This window comes from Pelobates fuscus, chromosome 9 (assembly GCF_036172605.1).
Source record: "Pelobates fuscus isolate aPelFus1 chromosome 9, aPelFus1.pri, whole genome shotgun sequence".
Classification (NCBI taxonomy): Eukaryota; Metazoa; Chordata; class Amphibia; order Anura; family Pelobatidae; genus Pelobates; species Pelobates fuscus.
In genome coordinates, this window is record NC_086325.1 from 29,338,692 (window position 1) to 29,354,245 (window position 15,554).

The 15,554-nt window shown below is 37.2% G+C and overlaps 1 pseudogene; it reads left to right on the plus strand.

Annotated features, from left to right (window-relative positions):
• The first annotated feature begins 888 nt into the window (after nucleotides 1–888).
• LOC134573545 (peptidoglycan-recognition protein SC2-like) lies at nucleotides 889–11,530 on the plus strand (annotated as a pseudogene).
• Nucleotides 11,531–15,554: the final 4,024 nt, after the last annotated feature.

A 15,554-nucleotide genomic window follows, 5' to 3' on the forward strand; every position in this document is an offset into this window, starting at 1 on the left:
GCAGTCTGAGAGAGCTGCAGGGAGAGAAGGAAAAACATATTAGAAACAAAAGGCTTCATTTTTATTGTTTTTTTGCTATTCGAATACGCTAATCATGATGATTGTTAATAAACAGATGAACAGTCTTGTATGGCTGTCCTCCACAAACACCCCAAACAACAGAGAGGGAAAAAAAACAATATAAATATGTATTTTTCTTCATTAGTCAGGAAACAGTTGTGAATAAGCTAACGCACACCTCCTGTTACAATAACTGTAAAAGTAGGTGTTTTAATACTTGTGCATTTATATTTCAATGGCATTAAACTATACCCAAGATGAAACATTGCTGTAACTATTTTAACCCCTTAAGGACCAAACTTCTGGAATAAAAGGGAATCATGACATGTTACACATGTCACGTGTCCCTAAGGGGTTAAAGTTGACATTTACAACAAGCACCAAAATAATCCTATATTTGTAGCAGCTTATCAGAGTTTCAGGGACACAGAGACGGGTGGAAAATAACCATGCAGTAGGTGGACACTACAACACCAGGTGTGAGTGCAGAGAATAGAATGTTCTGCCCCCTGCCCACCCCTCCACAATTAAGTGTGTGAACCCCCAAACCCATGCTATAGGACTGAGCATTAAAACCCACATTATGTCCGGAGACCCTGATAATAAAGACAGAATGTATTATACTAGGCCTCAATTATCCAATAATACAATTGTCCCTCTGTTTGTTTATATAATAGTCTTTACCTCAGGTGTTCCATCACACCACCTATGGGAGGACAGGGGGGATAAATAGGCTGTAGGATCCTTAGTCCACTTGCACAACTACCACAGTGATAAACCAAAGCCTATCATACTATGACCTCTGTGTTTTTGTCTTCTCTCTCTTTATTCTAGGTATTTAGTGTGTGTCCTTGAGCTTTCCATCAATCAATCAATCATGCTGTGTTTGTTGCTGCTTCTTTCTGCCCTGTGTGCAGTTACCTATGGTACGTTCTGTATACATTTAAATGGTGCAGGTGCAACGGGGGCTGTGAAATGTGTAGGGTAGTTTTTTTTGCAATGCATTTATAGCAACACACAGTTATCAAAGCATCATTCGTAGTGTATTTAGGATTAGGTACGGGGCATGCAGAGTTAGTGTAAGGCCACTGTCTGTTTCTGACTCCTCTGCATCCCTTCTCAGAAGTTTGCGTCAATTGTCAGTAGCGGTTACCAAAAATAAGCCGATCAGGTCCTCGTGTCTGTGGAATGGCTCACTGATTTTGATGCACCTGCATCAATTTCTTTCAAACCAGGAGTACTCTCGCCCAGGAGTACTATGGTCCAGTTCCTCGGTAGTAGGGCAAACTGTTTAGCAACTGTTTGCCCCTTTACCTAGGTCCCCGCATAAGTTGGAAGCCACGGCTTTTACCATTTATTAGCTGAGAGTATCAGCTGATCGCCACGGCTTTTACCATTTATTAGCTGAGAGTATCAGCTGACTGCTCTCAGCCAATGATTGACATTCTATACAATGAAAGTTGCCCAGAATTGACATTAGCCAGCCCAGAATTCTTTGATGCTCAATGATGCTATCGGAGTTACACCTTCAGCAGCAGAGGGTTAAACTAAATATATGCAGGTGAATTTCTCTCCCTTTCAGGTCAATGGCCCACCATTCTCACTAAGTCTCAGTGGGGTGGACGTGCGGCCACTTGCAGAACCGCAATGGCAACACCCGTCACCTAAGTGGTTTTCCACCACACCGACGGCACAGCATGTACCTCCCAGTCTGCATGAATCACACAGGCCAAAAGCGTCCAGAACTACCACATGAATTCTTTTTTTTTTTTTTGTTTTAATCATCTTTATTTCAAAAATTTTATTTTATACAGTCATCCAGTATATTAAATGATATTCATTGAACGTTTCAATAACATTTGTAGATTTAAGTTTGAGTTTACATCATATTCATATCACAGATGTTTTGTCCTGATATAGAGAATATCATAAGAGATTACATCATAAAACATATTTTGACTGACTTACTAAAAAAGATAAATACAACTTTCACACGTTCATTCATACTTTCAGACTGACAGATAGATCATTCCCAGCTAGTCTTCGTCAATCAGGAGTAAAGAAAAAAGAGCACATAGTGATTGTGCATATTGTTCCTACAATATGGGCCGGGGTTTAATAAACGGGAAGGCCTTTTTGTTTAGGATGAACACCGTTGAGTCTTGTATTGTTTTGCATTGATATAAATTGATATGCATAACTATCTCTGGTTGTTCCTTTAGATAAATTAAATATTATAGTCTTATCAAATAAGACATCTTGGAAAGGGACAACCAATGGTCGTCTGAGACTATATCAATGATATTATATTATACATGGGAGTGGTAGATAATAGTAGGTCAGACCCGAGGTTCCCTTTCCTCTTAACAATAGGGTAAGCAAGTGTAGTAAAATTACCCGTTTTTTCACCACCTTTGGTTCATTACATTACTGTTATAATTAACAAATAGTGGAGGTTACCCATTTCCAAGCATAGATTAAAATTGGATTATATAAACATAAGGGGATTGCCCATTTTTTTCCTCACCGTTAGATCATTACAATGCTTTTATAGTTTACAAGTGAGAGGGGGCTACCCATTTTCATTAATAGATTGATATAACTTTGTTTAGCTACAGTTTGTAAATACCTTTTTTAAGAGTTGAGCTCGAATTATTATTAGTAAGATTATTTTCCATAGTGAGTTGGTATTTGATTTGATTAATAAGATGTATTTTTTGGAAAGGAATAGATGATTTCCAGTTTCTAGCAATTATAATTTTGGCAGCCACAAAACAATGAGATGCTATACATTTAATTTCTTGTGTATCCAAATTCCAGTTATAATGTAGTATCGCTACAGCTGGATTTTGATCTAATCTTTTATGTGACAGCTCATAAAAAACATCGAAGGTCCATGACCATAATCTCTTTACAATCGGACATTCCCACCAGGTATGTATATATGTCCCAGCAGACGACCCACACCTCCAACAAATATTCTGTAAATGTGGGTACATCTTTGATAGTCTAGATGGAGTGTAGTACCATTTATATATTAACTTAAAATGGCATTCTACCAAATTTATACCATGTATATATTTTGTTAAGTAAGAGATAGATGTACACCATTGTTTTTCTGATATTGATATGTCTAATTCTTTTTCCCAGTAATCTATGATTTTTAGAGGTGTCTGACCCGTTTCTTTTAACAGGACATTCGCCATTGATGTAACTCTTTTCTTAGATCTATTACAAAATATGCTTTCCAATTGATTAGAAATTATAGATTTTTTCTCAATAATAGAGGAATGTAAGTAATGTTTAATCCTTAAATAGGTGAAGATTTCTCTAGATGGTAATTTATAGGAATCTACGATGTGTTGAAATGATATCAATCTATTATCGCTCATAATATCAGAAACAGTATCTATACCGTGTTCAAACCAAATATTCAAGGATAAGTCAATTACATTCTGCTCAATTACCGCTATAGAACAAGTCTTTGGTATCTTGTTTACATATCCCAACAATTTTTTAATTTCTTGCCAGGTGTTTAACGATTGGCTGAGTATACATGATTCAATCTGTGTAAAAAATTGGGATTTACCCAGTAGTTCCTTCCATATCAAGAGTTCCAATTTATTAGGCATCACAACCTGAGACTCTAAAATATGCCAGGGTTCGTCAAAAAATTGTGGATCTTGAAGACAGAATATATGTCTTATCATATTTGCATAGTAAGTGGTAATAATATTAGGAAAATTTAAGCCCCCATTCGTTATTCTCTTAGACAGGATTTTAGAACTAATTCTCATTTTTTTGTTTTTCCATATGAACTTGGAAAAATATGATTGAATCATATTTAACCACGACCTTGGAGTTTTCATAGGTACCATGGAGAATAAGTAAGACCACTTTGGCAATATATATGAATTTATAATATTAATTCTTCCAATCCAAGTAGTCTCCAAATTTTTCCACTTTTGTAATTTGTAATTCATTTCTTTGATCATTCTAAGAATATTAATCTCCATTATATCCTCAATATCTGTTGATATAGTGATCCCTAGATATTCTATTTCCTTATTGGACCAGATGAAATTATATAGATCCGATATTCTCTTAACCACATTCTGTGATAAATTGGTATACAGGGCGGTGGATTTCGAAATATTAAGCTTGAAATTGGAAATCGAACTATAAGATTCTATTTCTTGCATTAAAAAAGGCAAAGATGATTCTGGTGAGGTCAATGATATCAATGCGTCATCCGCATATAGCGATATTTTTAATTCGGTGTGCGCAATGGGGAATCCTTTAATATTATAATTGTTCCTAATAGCGATAGCCAAAGGTTCCAGAGTTAAAATATATAAAAGTGGGGATAGTGGGCATCCCTGTCTGGTACCATTTCGAAGTGGGAACCACCCAGCTAAAATGTTGGGGCCCACTGTCCTAGCTGAGGGGTTGGAATACAGTGCCATAATTGCATCACAAATTCTGCCCTGGAAACCGAACGCAATCAGTGTCTCCCTAAGGTATCCCCACCCGACCCTGTCAAATGCTTTCTCAGCGTCTAGAGACAGGGTCAGGAGGGGAATATTGGATCTATTAGCGATATCCAGTATGTCTATTATTCTTCTAGTATTATTGGAGGACATACGACCTGGCACAAACCCAATTTGGTCTCGATGAATCAGTTTATCTATAACCGTTTTTATTCTGGTCGCTATGATTGCAGAGTAGATCTTCATGTCAACATTTATTAAGGCAATGGGTCTGTAATTTTTTGGATCATTAGGATCTTTTTTAGGCTTTAAAATAGGAATTATATTGGATTGGAGTAGTTCTTTGGGTGCTGATTTTTTTTTCAATGATCTCATTAAACAAATCAGTTAAGGGAGTAATCAATAATGGCATCATATATTTGTAAAAGGCATTTGTAAAGCCATCAGGGCCAGGGGTTTTATTCCAAGATAGTTTTTCAATATGTTGTTGAACTTCTGTATGTGTAAATGGTAAATTAAGGGACACTAATTCTGCAGGAGAAATTTTTGGAATCTGAATGTTTCCAAGATATTTTAAAATTTCAGTTTTTTGAGGAGTATCATTGAGATTATATAACTGTCTATAATACTGATTAAATTTTTCTCCTATTTGAGTTGGAGTTGTATAGATACTATTTCCATCTATTAGTTTTTCCACTCTATTTCTAGCTTGGTGAATTTGTAATCTTTTTGTAAGATTTTTAGAGGCTCTGTTTCCCATGTGATAATAATTCACTTTAATTTGTGTATATTAATTTGAATTCTTTGTTCTTCTTTAAAGTTAATTAAATTTTGTATTTGTTTTAATGAAGCTCTTAGTTCCTCTGAAGATTTTTGTTTATTTAAATTGGAGAGCCTGTAAAATTCAATATATAAATCTGCCAAAGATTGTCCATTATTTTTTCTAAAGATATGTCCCATTTTAATCAGGTAACCTCTTGTTACTGCTTTTTGTGTACACCAATTAGTCGAGCAAGAGGTGTCCTGGGGGCAATTCTCCTCGAAAAAATGGGTTATTAGAGACTCTAGGTCGTTTCTATTCTTCTCGTTTTCAATTAGTAAATTATTGAGTCTCCACGTGGAGATTCCCGGATGGGGAGCGATGCCTATTTCCATAATAATGAAACTATGATCTGCCCACGGATTTTGCTTGATCATAACTGTGTGGATAGTTTTTAAAGAGTTTGGATTGGTTAAGCATAGGTCTATCCTAGAAAATGATCCATGTACATTTGAATAATGAGTATAATCTCTCTCATACGGATTATATATACGCCATGGGTCACAGAGATTATATAATTTACATATATTACTAAATCTTTTTGCTTGTTTATGTATTTTTTTGTCTGTATTAATCAGCACATGGGATTGTTTGTCCAAAGTAGGATTTAATACACAATTAAAATCTCCAGCAATAACCAATATGCCCTTAGAAATTTTTTATACCTTGATCATTAAATGGGAAAAAGTAGTCATTGGGTCTACATTAGGTAGGTACAAATTCACCAGCGTATATAACTTGTTATCGATATTGCACACTAAAATAATATATCTAGCCTCTTTATCCAGTTCACAGTGAATAACTTCCAATTTGAGGTCGTTCCTAAAAATAATTGCAACACCCCTTTTTTTTTTTCTATCTGTCATGGACGCATGTATGATTTTTGGGTATAAATCTCCTCCCCAACTTTGTCTAGAATTTTTAAGCCAGTGAGACTCTTGAATAAAGGCTATTTGAATTTTATCTTGAATTAAAGAATGATATAGCCTATTCCTCTTATTATTCGTGTTTAAACCCTGCACATTAGAACTCAATACTCTCAAAGATAGTATTCTTCAGTGTTTAGGTGATCTATCATGTCAGTCTGATTAACATACGCACATCCTTTCATTCCTAATTTTCGGGAAGGGCAGGCCGATAAAGGTCTGACCCCATCCGGAAATACTGACCCCATCCGGAAATATTGCATACCCTAGGTAGAAATTTCTACCCCATCCTATGGAGACCATAGGGTCTCCGGAGTAAATGTAGCAAAACTACATATAGAGGGGGGAGGATTCTGAGAGAAAAAAAAAAAAAAAAAAAAGAAAAAATAAATAGATAATTATTCATACAATAATTATAAATAGGTAATAACCTTATAAAAAAAATAAATTAAATGATTATTATTACAGGGTAGTATAATATATATCCTCTAAGAGTTGAATTTGTGATTTATAAGTGTGTGTTATCAGCGTTATCCGAAAACTTTAAAGTAAGAATATGTGCGTAGCATATATTATCATACAGTAATACTAGACCACGAGAGAGTGTCCTCAATATCGGGATAAAATTGTGAAGTAATAGTGATCCTTTCCCATTTCTCTATCTCTCCTTCCTTCCCGTTTTCCTTTTTTTTTAACAATATTTTAGTGTTTATCTAAAGTATTGGATATGTTTTTTATATTCCATGTGTTAGCCAAATCTATATAAAATTAGAGATGTGGGTGTGTAAATAGTGTACAAGTCTTACACATATTAATAAATCGGAAAAAATTACCCTAAGTATAAGTGTGGGGTTACAAAGTGTTAAAAGTGTCGCTACCTCGATCAACAGTGAGGAGAATAATAAGATTTATCCTAACTTGTGTAGTGTGTATACAAGTGTCATTTCTATGTTGTATTTAACAAGAAGAATTGTCGAGGAGAAAAAAAAAAAAAAAAAAAAAAAAAAGGGAACGTCCTAAGCCCCCAACGAGGCACTATATATTCCTAATCTGTTGTCAGATTCTTTAGTTTTAACCATTGTATAAGTTTTATGTTCGAATCAAATGTCTCCCTAATGCCTTCAAAAGTGAGGGCTATTTTTACTGGGAATAGCCATTTATATCTAATGTCCAATTTTCTGAGAGTTTGTGTAGAAGGATAGAAAGATTTTCTTTTCATTCTAGTCGCGAATGATAGGTCTTGATAAACCAGGATCTTCCCAAATTGACCAGTAGTTGTGGGATTTGATCTTGCAAGCCGAAGTACTTTGTCCTTAAATTCCGATGAAATAAAAGAAACGATAATGTCTCTAGGTATGTCTGTCTGTATTGCTTGGGGCTTGAACATCCTATGACATCGTTGTATAGTATTATCAGATTCACAGGTGGGTATATTCATGGCTTGAAAATATTGGTATAGAATCTGTTTTAAATTTTCCTGCGATCCTGTTTCTGGAAAGTTTCTGAACCTCAGATTATTGCGTCTACTTCTATCTTCCATGTCGTTTATTTTCAGCTCCAGTTCTTGAATTTTTTGATTCATTTGTTTATTTTCATCTCTGAGAGAATGAATATGAGAATCAATTTTGACTATTTGTTCTTCAAAATTTTGGAATCTTGCCATAAGTACGTGGATTTCCTGTTTAATTTTGAATTTAATTTCAGCAATACTTATTTTTAATATGTTCTTAATTTCAGACAGGTTAGCGCTTAGGCGATCTTGTAGTTGTGAAGCTGTAATCAAATCCTTATTATCCTTATAATCTTCAATCGTAGTGTTTCCCACATTATTCAGTGATTCCTCCAGGTTGTATATGTTATTTTTTGCATTGTCTTTCTGCTGATGTGGGGAAAAGTATGTAGACATTGATCTGTCTTGATGTAAGTCTTTTTTATCCTTCTTTCCGGCAGTTTTGTTGTCTTGGGTTTTTCTTGAGGCCATGATGAAGTCACTACTTAGTTGACCGGCCCTTGTGTCGGTTTTAATCAACTAGGTAATATTTACCGTCGCAAATTTTCCACTTAGGCAAAGCGGATAGTATAATTGGAAAATATAATTATGGCGCAAGTGGGAGTCTTCGTTTAGTTTAAGTATGTAACCCTTTTACTTGTTGACGTGGTCTTTGCTTGAGGCCTTAGATGCAATCTCTGCTTAGTTAGCCGGCCTTTGTTATCAGTATAAATAAGATGACGAGGATTTTAGGTCTCTAATTTTCCACTAAGGCTATAAGAATAATGCCAATAAAATAGAGATATGCATCAATTAGCAATTAGTGAGTATATGGCCTTTAAATATATGACCTTTTTAATTTTGTTGTCATTAGGTTTTTCTTGAGGCCATCGAGAAATCACTACTTAGTTTACCGGCCCTTATTGTCAGCCTCAATACAATAGCAGAGATTTTAAGTCTGAAGTTTTCCACTTAGCCAAAAAGGACAATGCCGTTATAACATGTTACTATGCATCAGCTGGCTGTCTTCATTCAATATGAGCCTATAGCTTTCTTAATTTGTTGTATTGGGCTTTTCATAAGGCCTTACTAAAGTAACTACTTAGTTAGCCAGCCCTTATTATCAATTTCATTGGAGTGGCAGGTATTATAAGTCTGAGGTTTCCGCTTAGGCAATAGAGATAATGCAGTTATAAAATATGAATATGCATCAATTAGTAGTCTTCATTTAGTATATATATATAGCCTTTTTACTTTGATAACATAGGCGTTTCTTGAGGTCTTAAATACGGTCACTGGATAATTGGCCGGCCCTTGTTGTCAATTTTTAGTGAACGGAATAGCAGGTGATTTAAGTGTAAAATTTTCCAGTTATGCAATAAAGATAATGCAGTTATCAAATATAATTGTACATCAATTAGCTGTCATTTAGCAGTATTTAGCTGTCTTCAATTGGTATGAGTATATAACCTTTTATAACCTTTTCAATTTTCCATATGTTGTTAGAGAAAAAATAGTAAATCAATATGTAACTTTGTAGTTAATATAGATTATATCTGGATTTGTTTTGAAGTAGTAAACTTATCTGAGGTTCCATCTTCCTATGTCGTATTTCCTGCAGGGTTGGAATTTGCAAGTAGTTGTAACTTGATGTTAGCCAGAAAATTGACTAAGGCGTTAGTGGGTGTCCAGGCGATATCGTCAACCTGCAGTTCGGAAGCCAGTAGCAAGTAATAAACCTGCGTAGCCTTGTTTGTGTATTGTGAGGCAGGCACGGCCCGGAAAACTTTAGTGTCTCGTGTGGTAAGCTTAGGCATTCATAGCAGCGTGGTGTATCTCGCCATGCTCCTCAGAGTCCTCCGCCCCTCCTCTTCCGTCACGCTCGCCGTCAGCACGTCATGACGTCCTCTACCACATGAATTCTAATGGCTGGTGTGATGTTGGATACAAGTAAGATGGCGAATTGTTGGTGCTTATTTTAGATATACGTGTGGGTTATGTATATTGTTTTTTTAGTGGTATTTCTTTGGGGTTTAGGTACGGATAATGTGATAATGCATATTGTCTTTTTCGGGGGTGTCTGCTTTGGTTCAGAGTATTTGAAATGTATGTTCTCTTTTTTGGTGGTGACTGTTTCTTGTGGAATTCCGTTGGGTGTATATATGGAAAGATCTAGTGAAATAGCCATAAGGAGTAAAAAGGGGAATCAGCAATAGGAACTTTGTAACTCAGGTCTACATTCTGTATGCACCCAGGCTGAAACGGAAAAACTCCGACACAGCAGCTGCTGTGAACTACATTAACACTTTTCACAAAGTATAACCTTTTTAAAAACAAAATGCAGAATAGATATAATATATTACAGCCAAGACAGAAGATGTGCTAAGTTGAAGCAGATCTGTCACCTTTTAGGTCTCCATGTGCATGATACATCCATATTACATATTCTTAATCATTCTCTAGAAAGTCCTTTGTATTTATATTTAGGCCACATAATGGCACAGGCTTAATTACGGCAATAAATTAATTTGACATTAAGTTTTTCAACTGGACACATATTCACCCATCTTTTGTATATCACAACTTCCTGGTGGGCGAGGACGGAAACGTTTATGATGGACGTGGGTGGACATCAGTTGGAGCACATGCCCCAAATTACAACTCTAACTCCATCGGAATCAGCTTATTCGGATCCTACACCAGTAAGTCAGGAGGAGATAGTAGGCTGTATGTAGGTTGGGCACATGGTGACAATCATGGGATGGCCACCAAGGGGATGATGGAAAGAGAAATATAATCTACAAAGCTTCTGACACCGATAGGTGTGTTTAATATCAAGATAGTAATAGTATTAGGTAGAAAAACAAACACATCATCGCTCTTAAAGGGTCATTCCAGTTACCTCCCTGCCCATTTCAATGTAGTATGGAGAAGTGGCTGAACCCCTGCTACAAAGTACATGTTTATGGGATATTACAGTAACCATTGTAACCACAGACACTGCTTTACTAAACTGTACAAAAGCAATTATTTGTCCACTGACCTTCTGGCTATTTGTAATTCATGAAAGAATATAGTCCATTGGAGGCAGCATAGGATTTGTAAGTTTTCTAGTTTGTCTGTTCGTTATTGCAGAGAGAAACTAGAAATGTAGTGTCATTCTGCAAGTGATTATTGAAGTGTCTGCAAAAAAAACAAGCATCTGCCATTTCAAAAACTGTTTGAGAAAATGATTTATTTAGTACCCAGTGTGTCCTTTTATTGGTGCTTGATCAATAAATTCTGGTAACTTTTTCAGGTAGAAACCCCAACACCGCTGCCCAGAATGCAGTTAAAAACCTCATCAGCTGCGGGGTCTCCAGAGGCTACATTAAATCCGCCTACATCTTGAAAGGACATCGCAATGTGACCGCCACTGCCTGCCCTGGGAGCACCTTCTACAGCACCGTAACAACCTGGCCACGCTTCCAGGCCGGAGTCCTTAGGAACCACTTTGGAATTGAGACCTTGGCTGAGTGAACCATCATGGACCAGGTTCCATCGATTTCATGTCAAAGCTGCTCTTAAATCTCCAACGTTCTAAATTTGTAGATAAGAAAAACATCTATTTTTCCTATGCAGGTGTGTGAGTTTCTAAAAGAAATTGAGGCGCAGTATGTAGAGAAAAGTCGTTTTAGCTTTGCAGAAATTGCTGTGAATTTATTAATAACAAATCAGTAAATAATGGTAAAAAAAAAAAGAAAAAGGCCGCCAATCGACCGCTGGCAACGCCGCCACCATCAACATCACCAAGGAACCTCTAGCTCCACTCACACTCTTACAATTCCTAACGATCGTCTCAGTTTAACTTGTTCTTAACCCCAATACAACATCCTTACTCCACTTTGCTAATAATTCACTCTAGGCTCATACTACAATAACTACCTACTTTACATTAAATGCTAAGAATTATCCAGATTTTTCCAATTTTTCTCTGTTTAATAATAATTTTCGAATACACATCAATATATGCTCAAACTAATGCTGCTTGTACATTGATTGTAAAGTTGTTTACTCGCTCTGTATTATGAACGTTTCATATGCTCATCACCTCTTTGCTCAACCTATGTATATGTGAACTGTGCGATGTCAATTCGATGTATCTTTCGTTCTATTATACTTGTGAGACGCGCAATGTTATGTTATTGTACTTTACTTAATTGTACTTTACATACGAAAAAAAAAAAAAAAAAAAAAAAAAAAAAAAAAAAAGGTTCTTTGTGCAGTCTTTATAACCCATTCTCTGTAGATTGGGCTAGGTTTCTCCCGATGAACTGTCACTGCTAAGACTGGGTCACCACATTCATGACTCCAAATATTGTATGGCAGTTATTACGTCAGTAGGGGCCACGCTGTCGCCTTCAAGGCGCTCTTTCCAGCATGGCGGCAACAGAATGTGAACTTGGAAGAAAAGAACAAAAGAACTTCCACAAACTTCCAAACTAAACACCTATTGTCTCATGGATTACTCACTCAGGTGAGAATTTTCAGGGATTTAAAGGAAACTTGAAATTTAAACTAGCTGAACTGACTTGAAGAATGTTTTTCCCGTTTGGCTATTTTGACTTTAAATTTAAAACTCACTTTGAATTCACCCTATCCCATACATGTCTTCATTTTATAGCCCTCTTTTTTTTTTTTTAAATATGTTTTAGCTTTGAGAAGCTGGGACTGGGGTCGTGAAGCGGAGAGAGTAGTAGTACACACAATCTCATCCATACAGCAATTCATACTGAATACAACCCCCCTGTCTATCCTGAGCTACAGATCAGAGTTCTTATTGAAGAAACCGTTCTTCTTCACAATATAGTTCAAAGGTAATGCCACTACAGAAAAAAAAAAACACACACGGCTATTAACTAAAAATATGAATTGGGACACTCAAAGTGAAATTCTAATTTTGGTCAATGATTTAAAAATATATATATATATTTAAAGGGATCCTATAGTGCCATGAAAAAGAGTGCCCCCTTCCCTCGGCGCTGAAGGGGTTAAAACCCCTTACCTTAATCCAGCGCCGGGCTCCCTCGGCACTGGTGACCTCTCCTCCCCCTGCCGACGTCAGCTCCTGAGTGGAGCCGAATGCACATGCGCAGCCAGAGGCACGCACATTCAAACCACCCATAGGAAAGCATTACTCAATGCTTTCCTATGGGGATCTTATCTGATGCTGGACTCCGTGAGGACATTCGTCAAATAAGTGTGATTTAGTCACTGAGAATCACGGAAGTGGCCTGTAGTGGCTGGATTAACCCTACAGTGTAAAGATAGCAGTTTCAGATTGCTAGGGTTAAAACTAGGGGGACCTGGCACCCAGACCACTTCATTGAGCTGAAGTGGTCTGGGTGCCTATTGTGGTCCTTTATTATAAAACACTAAAACCATTCACAATTATATATGTATATATCAATGCGCTGGAAGTCTTATTTCACCAATTCTTATAGCATAAAAAAAAGAATGTTATTAAAACACAAATAAATATATCACATTGATTGGTAGTTAACACTGTCAGAATTATTTACTAAAGTGAGAATTGACATGAATTCAAAGCCAACTTAAAATTTTACACCAAAATAGCCGAAGCCATAACTCTGTTAGAGCATTATGGGGGATGTAGTCCACAACATCTGGGGTGCTGAAGGTTGCCTACCCCTAGAGGGCTATTCACTAAAGTGAGAATTCAAAAGGAATTCAAAGTTAATTTCAAATTTAAGGCCAGAGTAGCCCTCTGTTAAAAGAAGAAAAACCACCACAACAAGAGGACATAGTCTTAAATTAGAGGGACAAAGGTTTAAAAATAAAAATCAGGAAGTATTACTTTACTGAGAGGGTAGTGGATGCATGGAATAGCCTTCCAGCTGAAGTGGTAGAGGTTAACACAGTAAAGGAGTTTAAGCATGCGTGGGATAGGCATAAGGCTATCCTAACTATAAGATAAGGCCAGGGAATAATTAAAGTATTTAGAAAATTGGGCACACTAGATGGGCCAAATGGTTCTTATCTACCATCACATACTATGTTTCTAGCCAAACTGAAACCATAGCTGACTTAGATAATTTTTCCGGTTTGGCTACTTTGATCTTAAATTTGAAATTGACTTTGTATTCTCACTTTGGTGAATAACCCTGTTTTATGTATCTAATGCACTCCCTTGAATTGTGCTCAAACTTTCCAGACACTGTCATACACTTAAACTAATAAACTTTCATGTAGCACTCTAAAAATTGTAAGTATCTTTGACTATTTTGGATCTGTTTTGGTAGCAGTAGAAGTAGAAAGGTTTCGGGTAGGAAGGGTATAGCTACTTTTGTACAGTCTTGTGCCATAGTTGCTACCTCTTTCCAGTACTTGCTTAGTTTAGGGCAGTGCCACCAGGTGTGAGTCATGATGCCCTTGTTTTCTTGACACCTCCAGCCGGTGTCGGAGGCATTAGGGAAGCTCTGTTTGAGGCGTGTGGGAACTAGGTGCTATCTGTAAATAATTTTTCTAGAGAGCTTGATGTGGGATATGCAGAGTGTCATTGGTTTGTGGGCTAGAAATATATCCTTCCATTGTGCATCCTCATAGCAGCCTTAATGGTAATTAACAGGCAATGGAAACAAACCTCTCACCCCACAGTAGCGCAATGTATTACAGCCGTGGGCACCAACAAACACTATGAGATAATGGCCATCAGAATCCAAACGCAAGCCAACTTTTGGTCCGCAGCTTGGGCACTATGGGAGAAGCAAAAACTGAGCACACCCTAATTCAGAAAGAAGTCTACCCATTGACAATGTAGCACAAGGAGTCCCCACTAAGGGAACACTAATCAACAACGATCAGAACCTTAGAACAAATGCCCCTGACGTTGGGCCCACCACACCCTCCTGCTACCCATGACCACCCTCACTAACCACTCACTATATGGTAAAACTAAAGGCAAAGCCGGAAAGATCCTAGCTCCCCTTTCCCACCTCCCCCACACCATCCCCCTGCTCCGATTCATTTGCACCTTGTCCATCACAATAAGGACCCTAATTGAGATATCACCTCCTTGTCAATGAGCCAAGAGTCCCCAGGCGCCCCCCTCGTACATCTGGAGAGGTGGGAACAAAACAAACATCCCTGAAACGTTTCATTGATTGTATAACTATTGTAACATTATGTATAATGCAAGATATTCTGCACACTTTTGTAACTAAGCAGGAGGGTTCCCCTCCTTTATAGCTCCCATGTCCCCCACTCTTTCGTTCTGTACCCCACTGTAATAAAATTGCACAAGTGGAAACAAATGTATAAACCAAATTATGACTTGGTTTATTATGACTTTACCCCCACCCCCTCTTTTCCTTTCTGTACCCTATTTTTTATTTTTTTGTCTTCTCAAAAATAAAAATTGTCAAATTGAAAGAAAATCACATCTTCATGTATGGGTAGGACAAGCTAAACAGAGATGTTATGGTGATGGGTAGATGCCTTTAGTCTGGCTTTGGCCATGTGTGGCTGGTAAGGCTGTGTGATTATGAATAGGTACTTTTGGTTGACAGGCTGGTACTGTTAAGAGGAACAATGCTAGGCAAACAGGTTGTGTGGTGTGTGCTGACTGCAGAGTTACAGACTATAATGCGCTATCGTTCTGCTCCTTCAGAGGCGCGTGTAGCGTTTAGAGTGTGGCTTAGCGCATGCGTAGAGCAGCGTGAGCCAATGGGATGCTTAAGATGAGAGTATTGTGCACTTGGCAGGTTGTG